Source organism: Lutra lutra, chromosome 2 (assembly GCF_902655055.1).
Source record: "Lutra lutra chromosome 2, mLutLut1.2, whole genome shotgun sequence".
NCBI classification, from domain to species: Eukaryota; Metazoa; Chordata; class Mammalia; order Carnivora; family Mustelidae; genus Lutra; species Lutra lutra.
The window spans coordinates 164837493-164856599 of NC_062279.1; the positions used below are offsets into that span (position 1 = coordinate 164837493).

The 19107-nt window shown below is 34.8% G+C and overlaps 1 pseudogene; it reads right to left on the bottom strand.

The window, feature by feature from the left end:
- Window positions 1–11909: 11909 nt before the first annotated feature.
- LOC125094160 (aurora kinase A-interacting protein-like) lies at window positions 11910–17797 on the bottom strand (annotated as a pseudogene).
- Between the last annotated feature and the right edge of the window lie 1310 nt (window positions 17798–19107).

Here is a 19107-nt window from a genome sequence, read left to right on the forward strand (position 1 = left end):
TTATCACCCATACATCATAACAAACAATTACCATTTCATAATTTAAAAAAAAATGTCTAGAGCAGGGACTGGCAAATTATGGCCATAAGCCAAATCTAATGTAATGCTGGTTTTTATAAATAAAGTTTCACTGATACATAGCAAAATCCGTTCATTTATATATTTTCTCTGGCTACTTTTGCACTATAATGGCATTGCTGAGTAGTCTCGATGGAGCCATTATGATATCCAAAGTCTAAAATATCTTCTATTTAGTCCTTTAGAGAAATGATTTGCTGACCCCTGGTCTGGACTGGTCCACTGCAATTTTACTTTATGTGTAATCCACATACGTGATTGTGTTATAAACGTCACATACTGAAGCCCTATGAAAACAACTTGCCCTAATTAAAACAAAACAAAGCAAAACAAAACAAAGCATAGCAGCATATTGTTATGAGGAAATTACGATTGAGTGTTTTTAAGAAACTTTATCAGTTGAGACGGAGCAGTGGTGTTCAGGATTTACTACACATACATAACTGATAGCAAGTACACACAATAGTTGCGCTTCCTCTTCTGACAAGTTCAAAAATCAGTGAACACTAGCACCTCTTCTATGTTTCTAAGGTATGGACTGAGCTTATTGGACTGCCTATATCTAAGTTCTTCTTGTCTTTAACATTGCTAGAGGCAGAAAGATAAGATTCTAAGGTAGAAAGTGGCCACTATAACCATGAGAGACTGTGGACTCTGAGAAAAAAACTGAGGGTTTGAGAGGGAGGTGGATGGGGGATGGGTTGTCCCCATGATGGGTATTAAGGAGATCTCCTGTTTCATGAAGCACTGGATGTTATGTGTAAACAGTGCATCTTGGAACACTACATCAGAAACTAATAACGTACTGTATGTGACTAACATAACACAATACAAAAAAAAAAATACAGTAGGTTCCTGCTAAGAACAAACAAACAAACAAACAAAAAACAAACAAGACAATCTGAGGGTTTGGGGGATGGTGTGAGCCTGGTGGTGGGTATCATGGAGGGCACATATTGCATGGAGCACTGGGTGTGGTACATAAACAATGAATTTTGGAACACTGAAAAAAAATTAAATTAAAAAAGAAAAACAGTTGGAGTGAAGAATAAAGTCATTGGGTCTCCTTAAAGAGTTCATACTTTGGGTAGCTGGCTGATGGACATTGGGGAGGGTATGTGCCATGGTGTTAGCCGCACCTCCCTTCTGTTAACGTGAAGAAGAGTGCTAGGTTTCTAGAACATTTCTATGATCCGATCCTCAGGTTGTAACTAGAAGGGTAACTAAAATTAATTCATGATTTATTTATTTATTTATTTGCACTTTCATTCCTTTAGTTAAAACATTTATTGAACTATTAGGTACCAGTTACTATACTAGCCATTGAGGAGAATATAGAGGCAAATAAGTTTTCTGTTCTGAAGTGGCTTTAATTCTCTGGATTAGCAAGATGTTTGGTAGGGGATGGAAAGGTGGATGAAAACCAGAGGAGCATAAAAGCAAGTGCAAAAAAGTGACTTGTTCTCATTCCAAGATATATTAAAGATCTCTGCAGGATTTCAACTTAGGCACTTTTCACAAAAAATATTAGTTTGGGGAGAGTTGAAGAAGATATCAGATATTGCATGTGTGTGTGTGTGTATACACACATATATTTATATTCCTGATATGATATTCATAATTATACACAAACATTCATAAACAAATAGAATTATGAAATGATATATTTTGACCTTAATCTTAATAATCAGTAAGCTTTTATTAGTTTCTATGATGTGGTTTACTAAACTGTTCCACATTATCACTCAGATACTCAAGAAACTATTTCTCTGCCCTCTCAAAATTGTGACTTCTAGGTTTTGGTCATCAGCAATGTAGAGTGAGATAGTGAAGGATCAGACAGTAGTTTGATAAGATCCACCTTGACTTAGACACCAATTCTGTCCACACTCCATTGGCCAAAACTCAGAAACACAGACCCACATGGTACAAGCAGATTTGAAAATGCAGTCTCTGGCTAGGCATAACTTTTCAGCAATGACTTTCCACTATGGGACAGGTCCGTTTGATACAGTGATTTCCATACCACAGTGTTTAAAAAGTTGGTTATGTTATGTAGCTAAAGAAAAATCCCAACGTCTGGCAGAACCAATTTTGTTCATCTATAGTATTAGAAATTCTCTTATATTGGCTATAACCATTTACCTAATATCATAATTGTTTACAAATGTATTTCATATTCCTTAATGGAATGTATACTCGTGAAGATAGTAATTCTATGGTATTTTAGAATTTTCTTTAGGGTTCTACCCTATTCACCGTTTTTGAAGTTATAGGATCACTACCTTTTTAATTTCAACTGCTATTTCAATGGAAAATAATGGATATTGAAGTTTATTGGGCTCCTTCTATGACATAACTCCTCCACACTCTTATATTTATAGAAGCTGGAGACTGGTGCATATTATTACATCAGCTAACTTTTGTAAGCCTAATAACAACAATTCTGGGAAGTCACTTTTGAAGGCCATGACCATGACATTATACTATGGTAAAATGATCAAGAATGTCTTGCAAAATACAGAGATTGCATCATTAAGCGGCCTTGATCTACATGAGATCATAGTTTACTTCCACTGTTTTTGATATTCAGAAGCATTTTTTTTTCTGGCCATTTACTAATCCTGACAGGACTTTTATCAACGAATTGATTTTTTTTCATAAAATATTTTCAAGCAAAGTATCCATAGACAAATCTATTCTAGACCATTATAGCATTGGTATTGAGATTTCAAAAAGGGCATATAGTGCTAGAAACATGAGTGTTAGTTCTAACAGGATTTAATTGCTTTGAGAACAAGAATATATATATAATATGTATAATAATGTAACATTGGTAAATTAAGAAAGGAAGCAATTATGAGTCATTTATTACTTATTTATAGAGGAAAATAACGAAATGCCAGTGATATGGAAATTGTTTTCTTCCCTGGTAGAGCAATGGTAAGTCAATATAAACAGAATCGTTAACATGATGTATTTTACAAAATATAGAACTGTGTATGACAGAAACTACTTTGCCAAAAAATTAAACATTAAGGATATTCAACTTTGTCTTTCAAGAGATCAAACTAGAGTGAGACCTAAGGCATCACATAAATAAAATTCTATCTGAAACAGAACACCTGAATTTTGGAGATGCAAGTCACCAGTTCTGAGCAAAAACTCAAGATAAAAATTGTCATTTAGTTAAACACAGGTTAGCAATTTGAGTCAATTTTCTTTTTCAGCCAAATATCAACTTTTGAAATTGAGAACTGTGAATTTCACTAAAGTAGATTTTTAGTGCATATCTGTCTCCATCTTTTCTAACCAAGACTGTCATAATAATCTCCTAACAGACACTGTTGCCCTCTATAATCCATTATCCAAACACACAGCAGATTGTTTTTCCCCCAGCAGACTCAGACAGAGTTTAGGTTATAAAGTGTTCATGAGAGATCAGTACTGCTGAAAAGGAGCAGGAGAATGCAGGATTGCACTTGGAAGAGTTTGAGCTGAGATATAGGACCACAAACACCTGACATGATCGGAAGAAGTTTTTTCTCTCGCTCTCTCTCTTTTTATTTAAATTCAATTACCCAGGGCAATATTACACATGGAGAGTCTCCTTTGTTGGCTGAAATGTCTGGGCCTTTCTACCCTGGGCTATGGACTGCCCTGGGAAGGGTATGACCTCAAATGAGGCAGCTCTCTGTTCCCAAGGGCAGACCCTGAAGGAGCTGACTAGTGGAGGCTGTTTGCTTACTAATCCCCACAGCTGGGACTCTTTCCTGAGGCTGATCTGGGCAGTTCATCGTATGACTGCCAGAAAACAGCAGGCAAAATAAAGTTTTTGAGATACAAACGGTTTTATATCTTTGTTAGCTCACAACTCTTCGATGGTTTCTACTGCAGTAAGTACAAATGTATTATGAACTACAAGATGGAGTTAATGTCTTTTCAATTTCATTTCATTTCTTTCTTCTCTTTGCTCAGTGATTAATTAATATATAGTCTTAAAAATATTTAGTCTTCGAGTTCTTCAAAGAAAAATCCACTTTTCCCAGGGTAATGACTTGTTGTTCCCTATGCATATAATGATCCTTAACCTGACTTCACATGTGTAATTTCTAGCCTCTAGGTCTTGGGTTAATGGTCTATACATAGACAGGACTTCTTGAACTACCCTGTCCAGCAGCTGTTCTTTTGACCGGATCTTCTTGTTGTTTTTCTCCACAGCAGGCAGCATGTTCTGTCAGAGTGGTGATTATGTGGCTACTGTTGAATGCCATAAGACAATAAAATTAGAAGTTAATGACAGAATACCTCTAAAGGCCATGGTCTGGTAATAAAATAACACATTACAAAAGCACAGCTGAGTTAAAACTGTAAATATTTAGAACTGAACAATAGAAATATTGTCAAAATCTACAGATCATGGTTAGTATGACATGTAAGTTAGCATGAAAGAATATGAATATTAAAGAAAATAAAATAGATACCTAAGAACTCCCTTCAAAAATTTCAAACATACTTGGTTTTAAGAGTTATATTTAACAAACCTTCAAGGAATAGTTAATGTGTTTTTAATCAAGTTGTACAAAAATCTTTTTTTAAAAATTAACTCGCCTCGGGGCACCTGGGTGGCTCGGTGGGGTAAAGCTTCTGCCTTTGGCTCAGGTCATGATCCCAGGGTCCTGGGATTGAGTCCCGCATCCGCAGCCAGCTCTCTGCTCAGCAGGGAGCCTGCTTCCCTTCCTTTCTCTCTGCCTGCCTCTCTGCCTACTTGTGGTCTCTGTCAAATAAATAAAATCTTTAAAAAAAATAAAAATAAAAATGATCTTGGGGCACCTGGGTGGCTCTGTGGGTTGAGCCTCTGCTTTCAGCTCAGGTCATGATCTCAGGGTCCTGGGATCGAGCCCCACATCGGGCTCTCTGCTCAGCAGAGAGCCTGCTTCCCCCTCTCTCTCTGCCTGCCTCTCTGCCTACTTGTGATCTCTCTCTCTCTCTCTCTCTCTCTGTGTCAAATAAATAAATAAAATCTTTAAAAAAAATTAAAAAAAATGATCTCACCTATCAATTAATTTAGTAAAGCTCTTATAAGCATGTTTCCAAAACCATATCCAGACAAAACAGACAAACAAATAAACAAAAATAAGCACAGGCCTGTTTCACTGAAAAATGTAGATGTCAAAATTCAAAGCTAATTATTAAGTAACCAATTCTAATAGTGCATTTGATAAATACTTTCTAGTTAAAGATGCTTAATACCAGGATTCTGGAAATATGTAACAGGAAAAAATACGTATTACTATATTTGGTAACCTTAACAGATTGAGAAAATCCATATTGTTTTATAAGTTGTTTCAGAAAAAATACAATAACACAAATAGGTCAGCTACCTCTTTGGGATAAAAATGCTCAGCAGAAGAATAGAGACTTCTTAAATATATAAAAGTTGAGTTTATCTACCAAACGCTATAGCAAATACTATACTTAATAAGGACACTTTATACATTCTCTTTAGCATTAGGACTAAGAAAACAGTGTCCAATATTACTTGTCCTGCTACATTATAATCAAGGTCCTAGCTAATCTTATTCATAAAGAAACAAAATAGAAGCTTAATTTATTCAAACATGATAGAATAATTTCCCTAGAAAATCCAATAGAATCAATGAGCTATTAGATGTAATTAAAGTTTTAGTAAGATTAAAATGAACTATTTAGTAAGATAAAGTGAAAAGTTCACATGCCCAACTGAGTATCATTTCTCTATAGCGTAATAATAAAGTGGGAAATACCAATGAGAGTAAGGTAAGATACATAACAGAAACTAAAAATATAAAATATCTAGGAATTATGTTACTGGTAATTGGCACTCCATGAAAAAAACCTTAAAACTCTAACAAAGAGAAGGTAAATTATCTAAATCTGGGTTCCGGTTTCTCCACCTCAGCATTATTGACATTTTGGAGCAGATAATTCTTTGTCATAGAGGACAGTCCTGTGCATTGTGGGAGCTTTTTCATCCTTGCCTGGATATTAGTGGCATCTCCCCAGTTGTAACAACCAAAATATTAGATGACTAGCATGCCCAGATATTACCAAATGTCCCCCAGGGGACAAAATTGCCACTGACATAAATAATTTAATAATACAAAAGATGCTTTATGTACACAAAATAATCTATGATTTTCAATGTTCATCACAATAGCAATTTTATTTTTAAGGCTCTTTATAAACTTACTCTTATATACATAGAAATATAAGACAATGAGTAACTAAGTCAACTTTGTAAAATAAAAAGAATAAAGAGGGAGACTTGCCCAGAGAGACAAAAATCAAACTTTCATACCTCAACATCACAATCATGATATTAACATGTAATAAACCATATTTACTTAAAAAGAGAGACATAGACCACTGAAAAAATTAGAGAGCAGGCAGAGTCATAGTGGAAATTTATACTATTAGGTGGGCAGTAGCACTATATATTAAGGAAATTTCAGGAAGTTTAGTATATTGCAGTAGAAAACTGGATTAGCATACAAAGGAGAGTAATATTAGATTCCTTTCTAAGAGTACACATAAAAATGGATTCTAGTTAGATTAAAGACTTAATACATAATTAGGCATGCACAATACCTTTTGTCCTGGAGTAGGAAATAGATTCTTACATGAAATTTTAAAAACAAAAAATAAAGCCAAAAATGACTAACAGATTATATCAAAATTTTATTGTCTGTTCACAGAGCCAGAGCATAGTGAAAAATAAAAGATGTGTAACAGAATATGAAAGTACAATTTAGATGTCAAGAAATGACAAGAGATTCACATCTAGAATAGGATGAGAACATCTGCAGATCAACAAAGGAAAGACAAAAGTAGAAAACATTTGTAATGAAATAAAAACTCAGTTTGCAGAAGAAACTACCAGAACTAATGAATATATGAAAAATATTCATAATCGTTACTAAGCAGAGAAAGGAAAATTAGAGTAACAATAAGATATGGCTTTGCCTATTGGACTGACAATAATCAAAAAGCTAGAAAATGCCAAGTGTTAGTGGGAATGTGAGTCTCACTCTTGTTAAGATTGTAGGGATTGGCAGTCATTCTAGAAAGCTCCATATGGGGATATGTGCAAGGTTATTCATTGCAACAGTGTTCTTAGCCAGGGAAAGGAGTTGGAAACAAATTGACTGTCCATCATCTGCAGTGTGGATAGATAAAATGTGGCAGATGACACCACAGAGTGTTATAAAGTTAGAAGTTATGACTTAGATGTATACACAGGATAATGGATAGATTGCAGACATGTAGTGCTTAGTGAAAAATAGAGAGAAAAAAGCCTGAGAGATAACACAATAACATTTAATTCTTAAGCAGAAACTTGCATCCCATAGTTGAAATACTTTAAATGTCTTCCTGGTAGGAAGCTTTGTTCCGTGACTTTTGTAAATGTCATGTAGTTATGTCCACTGGCCATAAACCTCCTTCACAGTCAATCTGCAAGTTAGTTGCCTACTTGTCTGATTTTCAAATTGTAGTTTCATAACTAGGATAAACTGGGGCATACATTATTTGCCTTCAAATTGTGTACTGTCATTTCTTCTTTCATATATTTCTACTTCCTTGCTCTGTAGAAAAAGTATTAAAAAAGTATAAAAAGTGTGATGAACAGAAAATACAATATGTCAGTCACATGTCCCAGAAAGCCTTACACAACTAAGAATATACCACCTTCCCAAAATACACATACTTTTTCTTACTATTGCCTTAAAAATATTTTTTAAAATGTAAAAAACAAAGGAATCTCTGCCTAGGTTCTTAATCTCATGGGATATGAGAAGAAATAGTACTGACTTACTGAAAAAAAAAATAGATGAGAAAGAAAAAAGGCTATCTTTTTCCCATATCAGCCTAATACAAATGACTCAAGTCAGGGTAGAGATGGGGGTGGAAAAATAAGACATCTTCCCATATTTTCAAGTTTTCTATTTTGCATAATGAATTTGAGATACAATGTTAACATCCATTAAAGCCAGAATATGCTTTCCTACAATCCATCTACATTTGTCGTCTAAACAGTATCCTTAACATTTCAAATGTTCTCTCCTTCCCACTAACTCTCTCCTTGTGAGTGAAAGAATGTTATATTAGATATATATTTAAATTTGAATTATGTATAATGTATTATAATAAATAGCATAAATATATTACAAAGTATATACAATCAATAATAATTAACAATAAATATGCTTTAATTATATGAAAGTTATATAGAAGTTTAAATTACACATATATAATGGCCCCCAAGTTAGTCAGTTTCTGCATTAGAGCTTCAAACATAAAGCCTGTTTTTAAGACTCTCTTCCTGTTTCATGGCATGTTGTTATTTTCAGTTCCTTACCATACCTGTTCAAAGGTTTTTGGACTCATGATTCCAAAAGTTGGCATCACTCTCAGGTTTGTTTTAACCAATAATATAAGTGATGTGAGGATTGTGTATTACTCCACATAATTAGAGAAAAGAAAGTAGCCAGGAATAAAGGTCTTTAAGATTCTAGAGCTCTCTTTTAATTTCTCATTAATCTAAATCTGGGTGAGTAAACAAGGTCAAGATGAATCCATCCAACTTCACTACCAGGTCAGTTTCTGTTTCTTCGTCAATACTTACTGACAGTTCTGTCGCTAAACAAAATCACTCAGTTAGGGCTAGGTATTGTTCTACAAACTGAAAACAGAAAAAAAAAAAAAAAGAACAAAGTCTCTGTTCTCATGGATCTTTTATTTTAATAGAGTAGTCAACAGAATAATAATTTCATAAATCTTAAAATGTTACAAAAAAAATAGAACCAGAGTGATATGATAGCAAATTTGTGCCAGGCTTGGATGTGTCTCAACAGCTAAGAGGACACACATGGGGCCAGGTTTTGAGGAAAGGCTCTGTAAGAATATAATATTCAAGCAGAAATAAGTGAGGAAGAAGAAACTTGTCACAAGACCAGGGGACTGAAGACTTGATCTCGTAAATTCCAATGTGCTTTCTATTACAGAGCATTGTCTCCAAAAAGATATGTGGGCTATTTCTGTTTTTAAAAGATCCCACAAATTAAGTATTTAACTAAATGTATTTTGAACTGATTGATTTTGTTGTTTTGTGTTCTCCCTTGAACAAGATAGAAAGCTGCTGAAACAATGGCATTGGATTACCATATTCATTATTACAGTTATTAAACTTTTAATCAATATTAAAGGATATAAACTTTCTAAGGAAAATAAAGGAAACACTTTAATTTGTTCATTTGAAAGACATATCAAATATCAAATACATATATGTTGAGCATTATGTAGATGAGAAAACATTTCCTTATCCTTCCTGTATGTATGTATGTATATAGGTGTGTGTGTATTTATATTGAATTTCTCAGTTTTATGGGAGAGGGGATGGGGAGGTGATCGATATGATGACAAAGCAGCCAGAAATGTCCTGATATGTTGGCCTGTTCGGGGAAATATGTTTTTAGATACTTGAAGGGCAATACTAGAAATCAAATTCATTTTTTCACTATGATCATGCTAACCCTAGGTGAACTGCACAGAAAAGCACAATGCATCTTACCCTGTGAATTTTTTCCTTGAAGGACAATGAAAAAAAGATTACTTATTCTTTTAGAAATCATCAGTCTCCTACTTCACTTTTCCCCCATTTCTTATTAATGGGCAATCCAGGCACCTGCCAATGTGTGAGTGGTGGCTTTTTAAAGGGGAAATTTCTAAATATTTAGGAAATGCTGTTTAGATGAGTTGACAAGGGTAGCAAAATTCAAAGTGCAAAAATATGCTGGAAAAGCATGTTAGGAATCTAAATGTAGAACATTTAAATGAAGACAGCAGTGTATAATAATTAGGCTCAAAGCAAAATATGTGAAAGCAGAGAACAATCATATGTTAACCTAATCTGATGCTCAGAGAATTGTCTCAGGTTTACTTGAAAATTTGCAACTGTTCATAAGTGTTTTAGATTACTTTCATGCTTAGTTCATCAGTTTGAAAAAATTATGCACATATTGTAGAATTCTTGTGCATATGTTACCAGCTCTTCTTTTGCTGTTTATATCACCACTAATTAACATTTTTAATTAAGACAAAAAACACTGTTAGCATAATACATAAAAAATTGGAGCAGGTGCTTAGGGTAATAATTTGTATAAATAGCTATTGCCCTACACTAGCTTCTAAATTATGATCATTAACTAGCTTTTTAGTGGATCAAAGTGAAATTCTGCCTTTTATTTAATTTAAGGAGAAAGCAGGAAAAAAAGAACACACTACAAAAATAAATGCAGACACTACAAAATTCTATTATCCTCATTGTAATCCTAGTTTATGCTGCATTTAAAACTTGGCCTCTTAAAGCCTGTCTGGATTTCTTCCCCTCCGTCCCCTCTGATCTTCCTATTCTCCCCAACTATTCTTGAAGGCATAGTTCTGAAAAGAAATTTTCTTCCTGATTTTCTCTGCTCTCCAAATTTCTTTTCCTGTCAGAAGCAGGATGGGTTTTTACAGCACTCGGTACTATATTCCATTAAAATAGGAACTCAATGAATTAAAATTAGTTAATATATATACCCATTTTTTCCTAGTAAAAAAGCAAACTACTAGAAGATGTACATCACCAGCATATTGTTAAATTAAGTTAATTTAACTCATCGATGTGAATTAAATTAAATTAGTTATTTAAAGAGAGCTACTTAACAGTAAAGGCACCATCTATGATAGGCTGATTTATGAGGCTTCAAACTTACCTAAAGCTCAGTAGCCTCACTTCTCATTCCTCTTGCAAAGCTTTTTCCCTACCTATGTTCAGAATCAGTGACATCATTGGCTCCGCAGATACCCATAAAGAAACTATAGATCTATGTATAATCTTTTTCCTCTTTCACTTCTGATAAGTCAATGGTCAGAAACCATTATGACAACTATAATTTAACAAACATGTATTATGCACTCTTCTCCAGGACTGAAAATGAAAAAAAAAAAAACCCACAAAACTATGATATATTACATTTTAGCCATGCTGTCTTGAAATGTCTTTGTTATCACCCTATTAGTTCAAGCCTTTGTCCTGTTCTTATCTTCATCATTTACCTAGGTTCAAAGAGCCTTGTTTTGATTTTCTAGTCTTTGGCCTTCACAAGGTGGCCCAATTATTTTTTTCCTATGAAAATTACTATTTTTCAGGACACCTGAGTGGCTCAGTTGGTTAAGTGCTGCCTTCAGCCCAGGCCATGATCCCAGGGTCCTGGGATCAAGTCCCGCATCAGGCTCCTTGCTCTGCAGGGATCCGGCTTCTCTCTCTGTCTCTGTCTGTTACTGCCTGCTTGTGCATGTTCTCTCTCTCTCTCTCTCTCTGACAGATAAATAAACAAATAAAATCTTTTTTAAAATTGTTATTTTTCTTCTTTTGTACAAGTAAGTAACATCTATAGTTGCCTTTTCTGTGTAGCAACTGCATTATAGAATATATATGACATAGTACATTTCTATTTAATCTTTTTAATTTAATATTTTTTTTATTTTCAGCATAACAGTATTCATTGTTTTTGCACCATACCCAGTGCTCCATGCAATCCGTGCCCTCTCTAATACCCACCACCTGGTTCCTCCAACCTCCCACCCCCCGCCCCTTCAAAACCCTCAGATTGTTTTTTAAATATTCTAACTTTGATCTGACCCTAGTTTATTTCCCCAAACTTGTTTCCCATTATATCATTCTCCAGTATACACAGAATTTTGCATTGTTTCCATGTCAAAGTATTACGTATTATTGCCCTTGGAATAGTTCCTGAACATTTATTAGTGGGTCATCAGCAGCAACAGAGGTGGGACAGAGGAGCACTAGACTCATTTGCTCTTCAGGTAGATCTTGGGGGGGCTGCCAGCCTGCAGGGGCCTCCTTCAGGCCTGCCTTCAGCCAGATGCGCCTCAGGTCTCGCTCCAACTTGATCTGCTTCCGTTTCAGGCGTCCTTCCCGCACCTTCCGCCGCAGGAACTGGGTCCTCTTGACCAGATTCCGGTACTTGTGATGATTCATCTTCCACCTGCGAATCTTCAGCACGTTCTTGCACTGCATCCCGGGGGCATCTGAGACCTCCTCCATCCCCTGCTCGGCCCCTAACCCCACTGGGCTGGGTGGACACTCATAGAGCAGGGATGGAGCCACCGGCCCTGGGGCCCTGGCCGCTAGTCTGGGTAGGAGGTAGTGCGCGGTCAGCCAGCTCTCCAGAGGACTGACAGACATCTTCCTGAGGACCAGCATCTCCTCAAGCTCCAGCTGGAGTCCCTTGCTGGGGACAGAGACAACTCCACTTGGGGCTGTGGGCTGGGTGCCCTTGGAAGTTTGATCAGATACAATGAATTAAAAAAATAATCTTGTTCATATTAGGTTCTCCAAAGATCAAGAGTCAATAGGATGTATAGAGATGTGTGAGAGGAGACTCATTACAGAAATTGACCCATATGGCTATGGAGGCCAAGAAGTCCTACAATCTGCTGTCTGCAAGATGCAAGTGCTGGAAAGTTCTTGGTGTGATTCAACCCAAATCTGAAAGTCTGAGAACAACGGGAGCTTATGGTTTCATTCCCAGTCCATGTGGAAGACCTGACAAGGGGGTGAAGGAAGGCAGAGGGACAGTTGTTCTAAGTCTCAGAGTTTGAAGGCAGGAGCTCCTATGTTTGTTGGTAGGAGAAGATGGACATCCCAACCCAAGAAGATAGAGAATTTCCTATTTTTCTGCCTTTCTTTTCTGTTTGTATCTTCATGCACTAAACGCTAATCCTTTTCAGAAGCACCCTCATAGACATACCTCAAAATACTGTCTTACTAGCTACCTGGGCATTCTTCAGTCTATTCAAGTTGACAAATAAAATTAACCATCACGGTCATTAAAACGTAGGTAGCATTTACTTTACATCATATATTATCCTCAGTGTTTTAGAAATATTAACTCATTCAATACCTTGTGAGGTAGATATTAACGTTTTATCCATATTATACATGAGAAAACTGAGGTATACAAATTTTGCTCAAACTTACTCGGAATTAAATGGTAGAGTCAGGTTTCGAGTTCAGAAGTTTGGCCCCAAATCCATACACAGAACCGCCAAGATGGACTGGTCCTTCTTCTGAGTTCCTGTGTAGGAATTGCGTGGTACCACTGTAGTATGCATATTATTTTAAAGTCATATTAAAAATTCAGCTACAGGGACGCCTGGGTGGCTCAGTTGGTTAAGCGGCTGCCTTCGGCTCAGGTCATGATCCCAGCGTCCTGGGATCGAGTCCCACATCGGGCTCCTTGCTCAGCGGGGAGCCTGCTTCTCCCTCTGCCTCTGCCTACCACTCTGTCTGCCTGTGCTCATGCTCTCTCTCTCTCTCTCTAACAAATAAATAAATAAAATCTTAAAAAAAAATTCAGCTACAATATATCATTACTCCATACACTTGACTTACACAAGTATGAGGCAGTGCTATATATAAACTTGTGGACAGAGGATATATTTTGTGTTTATCAAAATGAGGTATTTATATAGCACAGTATCTTTTTTGATGTCAAGTAAGTGATGCAGTTCTTCACAATAAATCCAAGGATAGGGTTAGATATAAAACTACTATAAACTTATATGAAAGTATTTGCCTAACCATAAAAAGAGGAAGTAGTAAAATGTCAATCAAACAGTAACATGGGTAATTCAACTTATGTACACTCCAAATTGTGATATATACATTGATGATTCATAATGTTCAGCTGTAATAATTTAAGACATTTTCAAGTTAACAATATATAAAACAATTTTGAGGATTTTTTCTATATTCATTCCATAGGCCTTTTTAAGTTTACAATCTTCACATCTGTTTGAAATAACTGATAAATACACTTCTAGAAGTTAAAAAGATATTTTAAACACTTCAAACACTTTTTGGGCAATAAGAATAGTACTTCTTAATGTAAAATCATTACTTTATATGATTTTAGCCTATTAATTCTAAGACCGAAAAGGAGCCAACTCTGTAAGTCCTAAAATTTTATTTTTCATAGTATTTACTACTCTTTGAAGTTATAGTGTTTATTTACTTGTGCATTTCCCTATTGTCTGTCCTATAAATAAAATGTAAGATTCACAAGGCAAGCATTTCATCTGACTTACTCATTGAATAAACAGAATCTGAAATAGTTTTTGACCCATAGCAGGCATTCAAGGAATATTTGTACAATTCCTTGTGCTTCAGTTTCTAAGTCCAGGGCAAATGAACATGACTCATTATCTCCTATGGATTGAATGTTTGTGTTCCCCCCAAATTCATATATTGAAATTCAAATCCCAGGGTGATGGTATTAGAAGGTGGGGCTTTGGGGAGATGATTAGGTCATGAGGGTAGAGCCCTGAAAATGGAATTAATGCCTTTATAAAAACCAGAGAGGGAGACAAATCATAAGAGACTCTTAATCTCAGGAAACAAACTGAGGTTGCTGGGATGGAGGGGGATGGGAGAGATGTGGTGGCTGGGTGATGGACTTTGGGGAGGGTATGTGCTATGGTGAGTGCTATGAATTGTGTAAGATTGGTGAATCACAGACCTGTACCCCTAAAACACATAATACATTTATATATTAATTAAAAAAAAAAAAAGGAGACTCCAATGAGCTTATTTACCCCTTCGACCATGCGAACAAGGATATAGGGAAAAAATGACTATCTCTGAACTAGCAAGCAGGCCTTCATCTGACACCAGATCTGCTGGTGATTTTATCAATCTTCAGAACTGAGAGAAATTGATGTTTGTTGTTTAAATTACCCAGTGTATGTTATTTTTGTTATAGCAGCCCTAATGGGCTAAGACAGGTCTATGGACTAAGACAGGTTCATGGAGATGATCAAGACATGTAAGAAGTTCTATATATTAAATTTCATACTCCGTTTTCTTTTTATATGAATATGTGATTTTTTTCAAAGTAGTACATGACAAAAGAGATTTAGAAATTCTACTGTGATATTTATTTCACTACCAAATCTACTTATACATTTTTGTTACCAAACAACTTGAAAAAGGAAAAAAATAGTTTTGAATTTAATCAAATGTGAAATGAACAAAGATGGTGGTTAAAAAAAGAAATGAACTCCTTAAGAACATATCTATGAATAAGCTACTGCAGCTTCTGCTATGCAATGATTAAGCTTTGGTTGGTTATACTATATATTTCTTATAATTGCATATGTTTTTGATGATAAACTTTATAACCAGTGTTTAACTTGTGCCCATTATATGTTACAATTTGCTTAGTATACGTTTCTCTAAAATGATATACCCGAATTATGACCATTGATTGTCCCATCCAACATACATAAATGGCATTATACCAATAGAAATTCAAATAAAAAGGATTAGCCACAATAACATTCTAATAAACCAACTATTAATTTTTTTCCACTATTCTATTACATATTTCACTATTGCTATATGGATTTGTGTCTGTACACATGAGTTTATAGTTTTCTGTGGAAGCTATCATAGTAACACTATTTTTTTTTTATTGTTGCACTGTCTTCATAGATACCATTTAAGTAAACACAGCAAATGTATTTAATTGACATAATGTACCTTTCCTTAATTGGTGTAACATGTACTGGTCGGCAATAAACTGCTTCCAAACGTTTACTATTGAGGACAAAGTTGTAATGGAGATCTTCAGGTATTATTCTTTTCCTCTAATCTGAATGATTTCCTTGGGATAGTTTACTAGTAGTCAAAATATATAAAATTTTTAAGACCCTACAAGTATGTGAAATCACTTTCCAAGAAGGTTATACTTTTTGGTTGTTGTTTTATATTGCCTTCATTGTTAGTATTAACATCAGTCATTGATTGCACTACTTCATGGGCAAAAACAGTAATGAGAAAATACCCATCTCTGGAGAAGGACATATTTATAAATCAAGGATAGTTCTTGGAAACCTAGCCAACTAGCAGACACTGAGATCCCAAGGAGAGGGGGCAATGTCCATTACAATCTCAATATATAGGATAAGAGATTGATTTTATAAACATATTGAGATGGTAAACATCAATAAACACAGAAATTAATAAAATTCCAAGATGAAGAAGCAAAGCAGGGAGAGAATCACTATTCTGACATGAATGCATACAGGAATGCATTACAAAAGAAGGTGACAGAGGGACAGCAGAGCCACATTCAACAGTCTGCCATTTCCTTTGGTATATTTATGATTTTTTACTCTTGGTTGAGGTGCTGTAATTGTGCTTAAGCCATTTTATTTTAAAAGTTGAAGTTTTATTTTTATTTTTATTTTATTAAAAAGTTGAAGATATTTAATATGCTCTTGGGCAGGGGTCTCAGGCTCCTGAGAGGATGTAGAAATCTTGTACAACAAATCTTGCAGAATCCGAATAGTTGAGCTAGAGGTGGAAGAAGGAAAGGGTAACATCAGGGTCCTCTACAAAATGTGTAATGTTTTTTTTTAAGATCCATTTTAATAAATGAATGAGAGTGTCTTATTGTCTTTCTTGCAATTATCTTATAATTAGTCTTAATGTCTTACACGAAATGTAAGACATCATTTTCCTGTTCATGTGAATGGCAAACTATTAATGCAACTTAGATTCTCCCTAAGATATTTTCCTCCACCAGATAAAATATTCGTTGCCAGCAAAATCTGCGTGTGTACATGAGAAAAAGGAGAAAGAGAGAGGGAGGGATGGTGAGAGGGAGATAGAGAGAGAGAGAGGAAAGGAATCAATCTTTATAAAAAATGGGCAAAGTCTATAAGATTTCTTGAGGCAGGTAGGTATTCACTATTCCCCCAAACTCTATTTACAACTGCTATAAAATAATAATCCCCTTTTCTTGTTCACTTTTATGGGCCTATCTACAAACCTTAGAAATATTGTGTTTGGATGAAAAGGTAGAAATCTTAAAAAGAGTAAAAATCAAGATTCGAGCTTTTTAACTTTAGCAGAGGAACCTACCCACATAGGCTGAGCTTTGCATTTAACCTCCCAAACAAGATTCCTTATCAAATATTTGTGACTTTTGAACAAAATTAGATGAAATCTGGTCAGCCACACACATACAAATAAAATAAGAATTTCAAAAAGTGCTCCACAATGTATTTTTTAATTGTACTTCTAGCTTAAATGTCAATTAAATTAGATGAAATTTTTCAGGTCATTTTGAGACTTGGTTCTAGTTTGTGACTTATGGTAACTGAGCTTTTCTAATGTATAGTCTTCCTGTTAAAAAAGAATCTTTGAGGAGAGCATTGGTTGAGAATTAAAAGCAGGTAATGAATAGAAAGTAACAGATAATACATTGTTTTGTTTACTTTTTTTAAATCCCCTCACATTCAGTTAACCCACATGAAAGCATGAGCTTTTAAAATTAATGGAAACTTTTCTTTCATAGCTTATTGTTTGAACAAGAATAAAGAAAGGATTTACTTGAATTTGTCACAGTATAGAGACCTTTTGCAAGCTATCATTTCACTCTCTTTGATATCTACTCATGACATTAAAACAATTTGTTGACTTAAATAGGTGCTATGAGAATCACTCTGCTACCTGGAAACAAGAAATGCATATGTATATACTTACTCTAGCAGGGGCAGGTTCCAAAAGATTGCATCTGTGAATTGCAGCCAAATTCATGAGCATGATGCCTTAGTTTGGCATCAGATGTAGATATTTTAAAGATTTTGCTAGCTATTAAAACTATGAATTAGCTTACGTGGAAAAAAAGTATTCAATAGTATTTCACAAACACGTGTGTAAGAGCTGATCAAACAGTTCCCCAATTAATATCTGTCAAGTAATCTGGAAGAAATCCCATAATGACAAGGCTACCTGGTCAACTTTCTGGGGACAGAAGTCCAATTAAATATGGTCTAGGTAGTTTCAGAAAATTTGAAGACATAACAATAAATTTATTATTGTTAGGAACTATAGGATCTTTGGGCCTGTGTATCTACACAGTGAAAATGAAGAGCAAGAAAATGCATATAGTGCTTAACATTCTGGGGTTTGAAGTTAGACATAACCAGAGGGGGTCCTGGCTCTGCTCTTGTGAGACATTTGGTTTTCATCCTGCTGAGCATCTTCAGTTTTATCTTCTCTAGAATGAAGAAAGGATCTTTTTTATAATATTGCAAAGACTCATAAAATACAGTGTAAATAGAGGATGTGGTATGGAGTCCATGGTAGTTGCTAAATAAATTATGGGGATAAAGTGATTTAGAATATACAGATTATTTCTTGGCTTACCATGTTTAGAGGATTAGATTATACATAATAATATAATATGATATAATATATAAGAGTATATTTATATTATATGTGATTTTGTACAATAACTTGATTTGAGAGATCTGTGCTTGATTTCCCTACTCTTTATTTGTGAACACATTTAATAAATCTTTTGTGTATTGGCTTATTCTTCATATTCTATATAACATCCTCTCTTCTCTGCCTTATACTAAGTTATTGACTAGTATCATTGACAAGGATCCTAGAATACTGTATGCTTTTTTTATTGTTAATTTTTACAATTAATTGCAAAAAAGGTTTGGTTTTATATAATTCCCCCAAAAAGCTCTGGGAAGGCATAAACTGTATGTGTGTGTATGTGCATATGTGTGTGGGTATGTGTGTGTTATTCCTGCAGATTAGCAGAGTGTCTGATCCAGTGAAGGAACTTAATAAAAGACATTTTCTGAACTGAGATGTGTTATGCTATTCAACCACATTTGTAATGATAGAACCCAAAGTTTTCAATCCTACTACAAATGAAACTGAATCAGAAAATTACTTTTGTTTTATGGATAAAATATTTTATATTAACAGGTTGAGTGCTGATGAAATATAAATGTTTACATCTTCTCAAACTGTTGAAAGAGACAAGAATGAATAATAATAGTATGGTACTACCAGAAGGAAAGAAGAAAAAAAATGAGCTATAAAACAAATAC